Here is a 13,088-nt window from a genome sequence, read left to right on the forward strand (position 1 = left end):
TTTTAAAGCAAGTTCTAAAATTTTTGACCGAAGGATAACTGACCGATGGGGCCCACACATGGTCAGTTTGGACCGATGAAAATGTCCTTCAGTCCGTTTCCATCGGTTTTGACCGACCGTGTGTACGCGGCCTAAGGTAAACAGAAAGTGAAGCCTTGTGGCTAGACAGCCCGTTTCCTACAGTGCATGCGCCTTGTGAATTGTCCCATAGACTTCTGGAACCTGAGATGTGTCCCAGAAGAATGTAGAGAAGGAAAGGGAGGCTAAACTTTCTTGTCAAAACCAGGTACACGCTCCCCCCTGTCCAGGGATCCAGCGAGATATCCTCACCCAAACCAATTCTTCAATCAGCTTCAGGTGCAGGCGCTAGCCCTGTACACACGATCAGTCCATCCGATGAGAACGGTCCGAATGTCCGTTCTCATCGGTTAACCGATGAAGCTGATTAATGGTTTGATGTGCCTACACACCATCAGTTAAAAAAACGATCAAGTCCAACGCGGTGACATAAAACACAACGACGTGCAGAGAAAAATGAAGTTCAATGCTTCCAAGCATGCGTCGACTTGATTCTAAGCATGCACAGGTTTTTGACCGATGATTTTGCATACTAACCATCGGTTTTGACCTATCGGTTAGGCGTCTATCGGTTCAATTTTAAAGCAAGTTCTAAAATTTTTGACCGAAGGATAACTGACCGATGGGGCCCACACACGGTCAGTTTGGACTGATGAAAAGGTCCTTCAGTCCGTTTCCATCGGTTTTGACCGACCGTGTGTACGCGGCCTAAGGTAAACAGAAAGTGAAGCCTTGTGGTTAGACAGCCCGTTTCCTACAGTGCATGCGCCTTGTGAATTGTCCCATAGACTTCTGGAACCTGAGATGTGTCCCAGAAGAATGTGGAGAATGAAAGGGAGGCTAAACTTTCTTGTCAAAACCAGGTACACGCTCCCCCCTCCCCCCCAAAAAAGAGCTAAATTTGTCAGTGGAGAGGGTGCAAACAAGTGGAGCTTCCCTTTTTGAGTGCAGGTGGGCATAAAGATGAAGTTGGAAGAACATAGAAAACCCAATTGTGATGGCTCCTGTGTTACTTACCTAATTTTTGCAGCCTCTCTGGGAACTTACTCTTCCTGTGTTCCATCTTGAGTGTTTCACAGACACATGAAACATTTGGTAGTTTATGTTAATTATACACTTGAGTGTTCCACAGGTCTGCAATTGCACCATCTAGTGATTTTTGGTATAATACATGTAACTACCCATATACACATGTAAACAGTTACTCTAAGTGCCATGTAGGGAGGTGCTTAGCTTAAGATGCTTGAGAATAGACCTCACTCTGTGATTCTGTTCCCAGGCTCTTGTTTCCATGACCTCGCTCCTGATTTCCTGCTCCAGTTTTGGATACCCATTGCTGACTTAGCTTGACTCTGACCATGATTCCAATCTGTTGCCCTCCCTGACCTTTGCTTGTTTTTGTACCATTCCTATTTGCCACTTGTCCTGAGTCCCTGCTTGACTTAGATCACAATTACTGCTCAGTTTTGTACTTCATCTCAATGCTGTCAGTTGTTCCCTGTCTGGGTGTATTCAAGGACCATAACTTGAGAGTTGTTCTACTGCAAAGTTTTTTTTTTCACTTGTGGGAAATGTGATGATAATGAGGTCTGATGACCCCAAACTGAGTGGGGAGAAGGGGGAAGTCAAATTGCACATGATTCTCTTTCTCTTTTTTCTAAAGTTTTCCAATCTGCAATAGATCATCTAGATTCACATCTGGTATTTGTGCCCCAGACAGGGGTGACAAATTATTAAAGATATACCTCTTGATGCTTACCAGAACACAGCTATAGAGATGAAGTAGATTAGGGAATGTAATGCCTCTTCACAGTCTGTAATGAACACAATCAAGTTAAATAAATAAAGCTGTCAGCAGGACCGTAAAGCATGCTTTGCCAAAATCTACAACTGTGAATGTGACAGATGCAAATAGCTAATTGGATGTCACCAGCAGGATATCTGGAAGATAGAGCACTGAGAAGCAGAGACCTTCAATTAAGTATGTCATAAACTCACTACATACAAGTGGTTTGGCATGCCGTTAAAGTGGTTCTAAAGGCAAAAGGCTTTTAGTCTATTTATTAAGGCAGTGGCGTAACTAGAACCTTCAGGGCCTCAATGAAGGGCCCCCCTGATCCCCAGACATTGCTCTTTTCTCCGAGCCCGGTGGCGAAACAAAAGGACTCAGTCGACAGTGGGTGGCTGCATATAAAGGAACCAATTTCTTCATTTCCCCCCCCCCCCGCTTCTCCTCCCCTTCCTCCCGCAGGCATTCAGTGGCTGCAGGAGGAAAATGGAGAAATTGGTTCCTCTATGCCAGTGTTTCTCAATTTTTTTGCAGTCAGGGCACCCTTGAAGTATACCCCTAAGTGAATGGGGCTGCACTGCAACCACCCTGCAACTGTGCACATTGAATGCAGCTGCAGCATAGTGTATACAGGGGGCCCTCGAGGGCGACCCCTATATTTCCACCTTCTGGGTGCAGCCCCCACCCCACTTAGATTTACCTGAGCCCTATTTTGATCCAGCGATGTGCATGAGAGCAGCGGCTCTCCTGGGTCTCTCTCTCCTCATTGGCTTACACAGTAGTTGAAACCATTGGCTCTTACTGCTGTCAATCATAGCCAGTGACCCAATGAGGAGAGAGCAGGGGGGCTGGACCAACTGATGCTCCGCATGTGAATGGACAATGTCCATTCACAGGAGCGTGGCTTTGGAGTGAGCCTGCTTGAGTACCCCCATAGCAAAAGGTTTGCTATTGGGGGCATTCGATAGGGGGAAGGAGCCAGGGCTGCCATCAGGGTACCCAAAAAGAAAACAATCAGGGCTGCTCTTTGCAAAACCATTACACAGAGCATGAAATCATAACATGTTTGTTTGTTTTTAGTTTTTTATTACAGCCTTTATAATGACAATTGTAAATAAAATAGTAAATTACAAACTTGCCGACCAGCTCACGAACATTTACGTTGGCAGAATGGCACTGCTGCGAAAACTAATGTATTTATACGTTGCTCCGGGACGAGAGACCGCCCCCCCTCCTGAACTGTACCAGGCCACATGTCCTCAACATGGGGAGGATGTTGATGGGGACAAGGGCCTCATACTCACAATCCTTCCCTGGTGGTTGTGAGGGTCTGCAGGCAGGGGGCTTATCGGAATCTGGAAGCCAGCCCCCTTTAACAAAGGGGACCCCCAGATCCCGCCCCCCTTCCCAGCTATCACGACGAGAGAGTGTCATTCGGCGGGTGCCTGCCATGGAGGCAAGATCATGTTGGCATTGTTTTTTTTCTACTTATCTTCCGCAGAGTGGATCTACATCGCTGGGATTTTTTTTTCTTTTTAATAAAAGACTTGTCCCAAGCTGTCTACTGTGGTTTTTAAAAAAATGTTACACTTTTTTTGTGAAATTGTAGGGGTACAATGTTCCCCCTTACCAATTCACATAGGGGGGCCGGGATCAGGGGGTCCCCTTTGTTAAAGGGGGCTTCCAGATTCCGATAAGCCCCCCCGCCCGCAGACCCTCACAACCACCGGGCAAGGGTTGTGGGGATGAGGCCCACAACCCTTGTCCCCATGTGGCCTGGTAAGGTTCAGGAGGGGGGCAGCTCTTTCGTCCCCCCTCTTTTCTTGCCAGGTTGCATGCTTGGATAAGGGTCTGGCATGGATTTTTGGGGGGAACCCAACACCATTTTTTTTATTTTGGTGAGGGGCTCCCCTTAAAATCCATACCAGACCTGAAGGGGCTGGTATGAAATTTGGGGGAACCCCCACGCATTTTTTGGGGGGTTCTGGGTTCCCCTTAATATTCATACCGGACCAAAGGCCTGGTAATGGACAGGGGGGGGGGGGGTGGGAACCCATGCCGCTTTTTTCAATGACTTTTATCTGTATTGCAAGGACCCGACAATTCATTATAGCCGCAAGTAGTTTTATATGAGTTTTTTCCCTTTAGAAATTTCATTGTGTGCAGGGACTGCTCTAAACGCAGGGAAAATGCGCTACTTTACAGGCATACTATAGACACCCCCCAGGTATGAAATTTAAAGAAATTTTACACTTTTATTGTTTCACTTTAAGCATTATTAAAATCACTGCTCCTGAAAAAATGCCCAGTTTTAATACTTTTTTTTGCATTGATACATGTCCCCTGGGGCAGGACCGGGTCCCCAAACACTTTTTATGACAATACCACGCATATAAGCCTGTAAAATTAGCACTTTTCATGTTAGTGTCCCATAGACTTTAACAGGGTTGCGCGGCTTTTGAATTTCCCCCGAACTCAGCATATTGTTCAGTTTTCGTCAGAACACCCGAACAACTAAGGTTCGGCCCGAACTTATGCTCGGGCCGAACCGTTCGCCCATGCCTATTTACCACTACTAGTGTAGAGCAAACATTGCCTGTTATTTTTAGTCACATGCTTCACTCTATGAGTTCTGCAATTCCCGTAACACTGAATACATCTGTATGTAGATATATAATCCATCTCGGAGGTGAGCAGGAAAGGGTGACTACCTTCACATACACACAAGAGGTTATGGTGAATGAACAGTGGCACCCTAGAATAGGAAATCTGAGAAAAGCAGAAAAAAGCTTGCAGTTGAGAGATGAAACAATGAAAGAACGATAGAGGAACATTCTATATTCTACTTATTTTATAAAAAAAAAAAAATGTAATGTCATGTTATTTTCGAAGAGAACTGCTATATTTTAATCTCTGTAATATTTCCATCTGACATGCCAGCATGTATCACAGATGTTTCCTAAGGTCAGAATTGTTACAGCAGATACTGTAAATGGTGTGTGTTTTTGATAAAAAAAAACACTTGGTTGTAGCTATTATTTTTTTTTTTTTGTGTGTGTAAAGTGTTAACTGCGGAGTTGACTGGCCTTCAGTGATGATCACGCTCAGTCTGCTAGAACTTAGATTGTTGTCACATGAGCTGGAAAATCTCTGTTCAGGGTAAAGGCTGATGCCGCATACAGACGGTCGTTTTTTGTGATGAAAAAAAAATGACGTTTGAAGTGATGAAAAAAAACGACATTTTTGAAACTTCATTTTCAAAAACGATGTAGCATACACACCATCATTTTGAAAAATGATGAACAAAGTGACGGCACTCTAAAGGGGAAGTTCTATTCGCCTTGAGGCTGCTTTTAGCTGGTTACTTGTTAGTAAAAGATGATTCGTGCTTTTTTGTCTGTTACAGCGTGATGAATGTGCTTACTCCATTATGAATGGTAGTTTTACCTCCCGTCTCAAAACTTGCTTCTGGGCATGTGCGGGTTTAAAAACGTCGTTTTGCCCACACACTATCATTTTCATTGACACAAAAAATGACATTTTGAAAAACGACACAAAAAATTCGAGCATGTTCGAATTTTTTTTTGGTCGTTTTTCTGAAGACATAAAACGACATTTTCCCCACACACGATCATTTTAAATGACGTTTTCAAAAACGTCATTTTTTTTCATCACAAAAAACGACCGTCTGTATGCGGCATAAGAGTGCCTGCTGGCATTACAGGGTATACTGGCGAATACCAGCCAAATCCTTAGATCTTGTGCCTTGGCCCTCCTTAGGGCCTGCATTCATCTAGTTATGTGGAAATTAACATTATTACTTGTGTAAGCAAAACTAAAGATTAGTATCCAGTTCTCATGCAACAATTCAGTCTTGTTTCAGGGTCTTCTCACATTCTTCTGTATATTTCATAGGACCGCTGTTTACAAATTAACTATTATGCCTAGTAGCCAGGGCTGGTGCAAGGATTTTTGACACCCTAGGTGAAACCTCATTTAACGCCCCCCCTGGTTCCACCCCTGACTCCACCCCCTTTGCCCTGCCCATGTACACCCCACCTTTTTAATGACTGCTACTATTTTGCATGTGACACTTTGCTAGACCAGCTAATTGTGGAAAGTTTCACCTGTCCCAATCAAATACAGTCTCACCTGTGCCCATCAAATACAGTCTAACCTGTGCCCATCAAATACAGTCTGACCTGTGCCCATCAAATACAGTCTCACCTGTGCCCATCAAATACAGTCTAACCTGTGCCCATCAAATACAGTCTGACCTGTGCCCATCAAATACAGTCTGACCTGTGCCCATCAAATACAGTCTGACCCGTGCCCATCAAATACAGTCTGACCTGTGCCCATCAAATACAGTCTGACCTGTGTCCATCAAATACAGTCTGACCTGTGCCCATCAAATACAGTCTGACCTGTGCCCATCAAATACAGTCTGACCTCTGCCCATCAAATACAGTCTGACCTGTGCCCATCAAATACAGCCTCAGTGCCCATTAATGCCGCTTCACCTGTGCCCATTAATGCCACCTCACCTGTGCCCATCAAACGCAGTCTCACTTGTGCTCATTAATGCCGCTTCACCTGTGCCCAAAAAATAGTCTCACCTGTGCCCATCAAATGCAGTCTCACCTGTTCCCAATAATGCCACTTGACCTGTGCCCATCAAATACAGTCAGCTGTGCCCATCATTGCCGCTTCACCACTGCCAATCAATGCAGCCTCACAGGGGGGCCTTGGTACATACTTAGCACTTTGGCAGATCAGTCATCAGTGAATATACACACATATAATACTACAAGACTGACTGTCCCATGATTTACTCCATTCCAGTGTGACACGGCCAGGCCAGGAGAGCGTCCTGGAGGGGGGGGGGTGATGCTGGACACATGGAGAGCAGAGAGCATCGAGGGGGGAGGGGGGGTGCTGGACACACGGAGAGCATCGGGTGGGAGGGGGGGTGCTGGACACACGGAGAGCGGAGAGCATTGAGGGGGGTGCTGGACACACAAAGAGTATCAAGGGGGGAGGGGGGTGCTGGACACATGGAGAGCGGAGAGCATTGAGGGGGGAGGGAGGTGCTGGACACATGGAGAGCGGAGAGCATCGAGGGGGAGGGGGGGTGCTGGACACACGGAGAGCATCGGGGGGAGGGGGGGTGCTGGACACACGGAGAGCGGAGGGCATCGAGGGGGTAGGGGGGTGCTGGACACACAGAGAGCATCGAGGGGAGGTGCTGGACACACGGAGAGCGGAGAGCATCGAGGGGGAGGGGGGTGCTGGACACACAGAGAGCATCGAGGGGGGAGGGGGGTGCTGGACACACGGAGAGCGGAGAGCATTGAGGGGGGAGGGGGGGTGCTGGACACACAGAGAGCATCGAGGGGGGAGGGGGGTGCTGGACACACGGAGAGCATCAAGGGGGGAGGGGGGGTGCTGGACACATGGAGAGCGGAGAGCATCGAGGGGGAGGGGTGCTGGACACAGGACACATGTCACTGTGTCAGAATGATCTCCGTTCTGATTTAGGGGCTAAGAGTGCAGAGCGGAGAGCCGGCTGTGGGGGAGGGAGGGGTGAATCCACTGCAAAAATGTCAGAGGCGGAGAGCGGCGGGGAGATGTTCTGCACACTGTGGACACAATGTCAGAGCGGAGACCGGGAGTGGGGGCGCTGCTCTGCTTCACACATGTCAGAGGCTCAGAGGAGTCAGAGCAGCTGCCTGGTGTATAGTTTAGTTGCAACTGCAAGCTCTGTCTACAGTGGCCGGGCGCTCCAGGCGGCAGTGCGCCCTAGGCGGCTGCCTAGTCCGCCTAGTGGTAGCGCCGGCCCTGCTAGTAGCAGTAATGCATATGGTGGAGAGAATCGATGTTCAGATGGCATCGTTTACTGATCCATGCATGACCAGTAATGGTTCTTTTATAGCAGTCAAACCAATGATATCATAAGTAATTCCCAACCTCTCAAGTGCTAATAGACATTAGCAGAAATACACCAAGCTTCAAGTTACTCTAACCACAAAAGTGCAGCTTGGCACCTTATAATGTCTAGCTCGTGACTTAATTTAATGCTTTTTTTCCGAAAACAGCTTTGCTTCACTGGTTTTCCATGAAATTACTTATCACATGCCACAAAGAAATTTTACTTTTACTGTACTTATTAACCTCTTCACTGACAATTGAGCAGTCATGCGACGTTGTACCCAAACAAAATGTACGTCCTTTTTTCCCCACAAATAAAGATTTATTTTGGTGGGATTTAATCATATCTGCGGTTTTTATTTTTTGCACTATAAGCAAAAGAAGAGCGACTATTTTGAAAAAAAAAACACAATATTTTGTACTTTTTGCTATAATAAATCTCCCCAATAAAAATAAAATAAAAAAAAAAAGCGATTTTTTTTCCTCAGTTTAGGCCGATATGTATTTTTAGACATATTTTTGGTAATAAAAAATGCAATAAGCGTATATTGATTGGTTTGTGCAAAAGTTATAGCATCTACAAAATAGGGGATAGATTTATGGCATTTTTATTATTATTATTTTTTTTACTAGTAATGGCGGTGATCTGCGACATTATGGCAGACACATCGACACTTTTGACACCATTTTGGGACCATTGGCATTTATACAGCGATCGGTGATTACTGTGCAAATGTCACTGGCAGGGAAGGGGTTAACACTAGGGGCGCTCGAGGGGTTAACTGTGTTCCCTAGTGTGTGTTCTAACTGTATGGGGATGGAAGTGACTGGAGGAATTGACAAGGTGTGGTTCCTAGCTTGTAGGAACTCACGATCTGCCTTTCCTCTCCTCACAGGACAGGGATGTGTGTGTTTACACACACATGTCCCTGTTCTGTCTCTTGTGCCTGCGATCGTGTGTGGCCGGCCGTCATTACGACCGCTGGCCAAGCGCATCGGAACCCCCGCAGTGTAGCGGGCGCTTGCGCGCGCCTCCAGCAGTGTGTGTGCATCTTCTATCCCAGCCCTCAAAATTTCCACTCGCCTACTAGCATTTGGCGAGTGGATTTAAGCTGGGGGCGAGTGATGACAGGGCTACATGACCAATCTCCCTCCAATCTGTGCCTACACTTAGAGTCCCGATGAGATTGGCGGCCGAAGAGGAAAGGTGCATGCTCGGGAAAAGTAGTCTGGTGAGCCACGCACAGGCAGAGCAGTACACAGGTGCTCTCCTTACAATTCTCATTAAGCCATGGGACCTAACAGTATGACCTCTCTGAGCCTGCCCCCCCCCCCCCTCCGACGAATGTAGCTGGAGAGCAGAAAGTAATGAGTGAGGTGGAGGATTGCGAAAATGACCACTCCGGTGCAGCGCTCACTGAAAGTTGCCCTGACATGACAGCGGCAGCCTTCCAGTTTGTACAGTTTTCTTCTCCTTGTGCTCTATGTAAGTGTCTAACAGTTTAGCCTGAGCACTGTGAACAGACTGGTCTCAATGTGTGCTGTGCGCTGTCAGTGTGCGCTGTGCTATGGTGTCAATGGCTGTGCAGTTGTGTGGATCTCAGCGCTGGATTGTACTCCCTCCCACTGTGCTGCAGCTCCTCTCCTCTCTGCCAGCTGAATAAAAGTGGAAAGTGGGGACATGCAAGCGTGGAGCCGCACACACAGGCTCCTGATGATGAGATGAATGGGAGAGAGAGAGAGAGAGAGAGAGGATGGATGGGAGTTGCAGAGGAGACAGCAAGAGAATGGGGAAGAGACCCAGTTCTAGTGCCCTGTCCCTCTGATTTGCCCCCAGTGCCCTGTCCCTCTGGTCTGACCCCAGTGCCCTGTCCCTCTGGTCTGACCCCAGTGCCCTGTCCCTCTGATCTGACCCCAGTGCCCTGTCCCATTTTGTTAAAGAAGTTGTTGGTAATATTTAATTTTATTTAATTTTGTAACTTGATTCTGCATAAAACAGTGTCATTCCATGAGATAATCTATGAGGGCGTGTTTACGGGTGCAATTAGGCGCAGGGCAGTGTATGAATTAGGTGGGGCAACTGGTGGCGAGTAACTCTTGAGGCCTGGCTAGTAGCTCAGGACTTGAAATTTTGAGCCCTGTTCTATCCCATATAAAGGGACCGATGTACAGCTACAACGGGTTGTGGGATCATGCCGACCAGCCACCGTATAATGACGGTGGCTGGTCCGCAAGCGGTTAAATGAGCATATGATAAAAAACATGCCTAAGCAAGTTATCATCAGTGAAAACAATAGCCATGACAAACTGTCACTAAATCCAGAGATGCAGGGAGAGCTAACTGTATGCATATGTCACTTTTTCCTGTAAAAGTAAAGCTTGGATAGTACCCCTTTTCTCAAATGGTTGTCTAAAATAATCAGCAGCTTCAATTAAAAAAAAGTTTGGGTGAGGTGCAAAGTTCATGGTTTACAGAAAAAGTCAGATTTTGCATGTAAACTTAGCTGGCTTTAACCACTTCCATACCATGCACTTACGCACCTTCCTGCCCAAGCCAATTTTCAGCTTTCAGCGCTGTCGCACTTTGAATGACAATTGCGCGGTCATGCTACACTGTACCCAAACAATTTTTTTATAATTTTGTTCCAACAAATAAAGCTTTCTTTTGTTGGTATTTAATCACCTCTGCGATTTTTATTTTTTGCGCAACAACTAAAAAAAGACAGGAAATTTAGAAAAAAAAATAGTTTTTATTTTTTTCTGTTCATTTTTTGGGTAAATAAGTAAGTTTTTTACTTCGATTATGGGCACCGATGAGGTGGCAATGATGGGCACCGATGAGCACCGTGAGACGGCACTAATGGGCACCGGTGAGGCGGCACTGTCAGACACTGACAGGCGGCACTGATAGGTGGCACTGATGGGCACTCATAGGCGGTACTGGGCAATCATAGGCGACACTGATGGGCACTCATGGGCGGCACTTATGGGTGGCACTGATGGGTACTGATAGGTGGGCATTGATGGGCACTGAGGGGTGGCACTGATGGACACTGAGGGGTGGCACTGATGGACACTGAGGGGTGGCACTGATGGCATTGCTGGGCATCACTTGTTTATCCCAGTGCCAGTCCCATGTTGTCCCATGTTGCCAGTCAGTGCCCCATGGGCACTGATTGGCATCTATTCTCTCTTTTTTTTTTACTACCCTTTTTTTTTTTTTACAGCCCTTCCCTGGTGGTCCAGTGTTGGCTTTCCTGGTGGTCCAGTGTGGGCATCCGAGGGGGGGCTGCGCTGATAAACAATCAGCGCGAAACCCCCCTGTCAGGAGAGCCACCGATCGTCTCTCCTCTACTCGCGTCTGTCAGACGCGAGTGAGGAAGAGCCATCAACGGCTTTTCCTGTTTACATCGTGATCAGCCGTGATTGTACACGGCTGATCACGTGGTAAAGAGCCTCCGCCGCAGGGTCTTTACCGAGATCGGAGATGCAGGGTGTCAAACTGACACCCCGCATCACCGGTCGCGCTGCGCGCCTCCACGGGCGCGCGCAGGCATGAAATCCTGCAGGACGTCAATAGACGTCCAGTCAGGATTTCACAACCACTTCCCGGACGTCAATTGTACATTGACCGGGTGGGAAGTGGTTAAAGAATATGTAAACCCAACATTTTATATTCCTGATATGTGCCTGCTCTACTATGTACTTGTATGAAAAAGTCTCCTGTTCTCGTTGTATTGCTTCCATTGTGTGAAATCTCTGGTGATCCTGCCAGTCCCTCTGCTTTCCTATTAAAAACTGACCACACTAAGAACATACCATGACCATTCTCTAGCTATGTTGGGAACTCAGCCTACTCTCCTTCAGTGATCAGACTTGTCTTGGTACACCCTTACCCTTTTTCCCTGCACAGACAATCACTGGGAAGCTCAGTGTGCTGCTACTTTTCCTCCCCCAACTGTTGTGCAGCTAAAAACGAGGGAATGTGATCACGTTATATAGATATATAGATAGACAAATGTTTTGCCTTTCAATTTTATTTTAAAATGAGTGGGTTGCTTTACTCACAGAGCTTGTGGCGGGCGGGCGCACGCGCACCGCCCGCGGTGCTCGTGCATCACAATCTTAAAGCGGACGTATATATACGTCCTTCTGCCTGTCCATGCCATGCTGTTGACGTATATAGTCGTGCACTGGTCGGCAAGCAGTTATTTACTGAAAGATCGTTTTCAATTACTAAACAGTAATTTGTATCAGTATCTTCAAATATGCCATGCATTACAAAGTCAGATCTCAACATTCCAATTACAATATATTCCATCAGAGATATTACTGAAGGCATGGTCTACAAAACGAGGGCTAGGAGACCTTTATCCTTTCAAACAAAATGCAGAGAACATAGACAGACAGGTAAATAGCTTTACCCTCTGGCAAAAGGATATAGTAGACTAAAATGAAGAAGAATGGATACGGGCGATGGAGATTCTACCTGAGATATCTCTTTCACCATCTCAGAAATTGACTCATCTTTTTATTCTACATAGAGCTCATTACATCCCACAAAAATTTCCCTGGGGAAAATATACATCATCTTTATGTCCACGTTGCTCTTTATCCAATGGACATCTTATTCCTATGCTTTGGCGTTGTCCCAAGCTTCATCGATATTGGGAAAGAGTGTTTTTAACTCCGAATACAATATGTTTGACAGAAATAACAGGAACCCCAAAATTAGCAATATTGGGAATAATCCCGAATGGAGAATTACCGGCAGAGATGTATATCATGCAGACTAGATCCCTTTACTTAGCACGTAAACTCATCCTACAAAAATGGATTTTTACTACTCAAGCAATTCACAAACAATGGGGTAAGAAACTCTGTTATATATTAAAAAGAGAAAGGTTAGTGTATAAACATAGAGGAGCTTCCCAAAAATTAAAAAAACATTTGGTCCTACTGGATTGACCCCAATAGCCCATTATATGATGGCTCATGTAGCAGAGACGGGGAGGAGAGGAGGGAGAGAGATGGGGGAGGGGAGATGGGTCCCATGAGAGAATAGATGTGACTATACGATCAAAGTAGTCAAATAGAGTGGAAAAAGTAAGGTGTGGTAGGCATCAATACTAAGCATTGCCTATTGAAACTCAGTTGTTCTAACCTGAGAGGTGTTAGTTTTGTGTTGTTTGTCCTGTTAGTTGTCTTTATTTTTATTTATCTTATCTTATCTCATTCTATGTATACTATAGAGTGATTTATTTATTTGTTGTTATATTTTTTTTATTGT

The sequence above is a fragment of the Rana temporaria genome, chromosome 4, assembly GCF_905171775.1.
Source record: "Rana temporaria chromosome 4, aRanTem1.1, whole genome shotgun sequence".
Taxonomy (NCBI): Eukaryota; Metazoa; Chordata; class Amphibia; order Anura; family Ranidae; genus Rana; species Rana temporaria.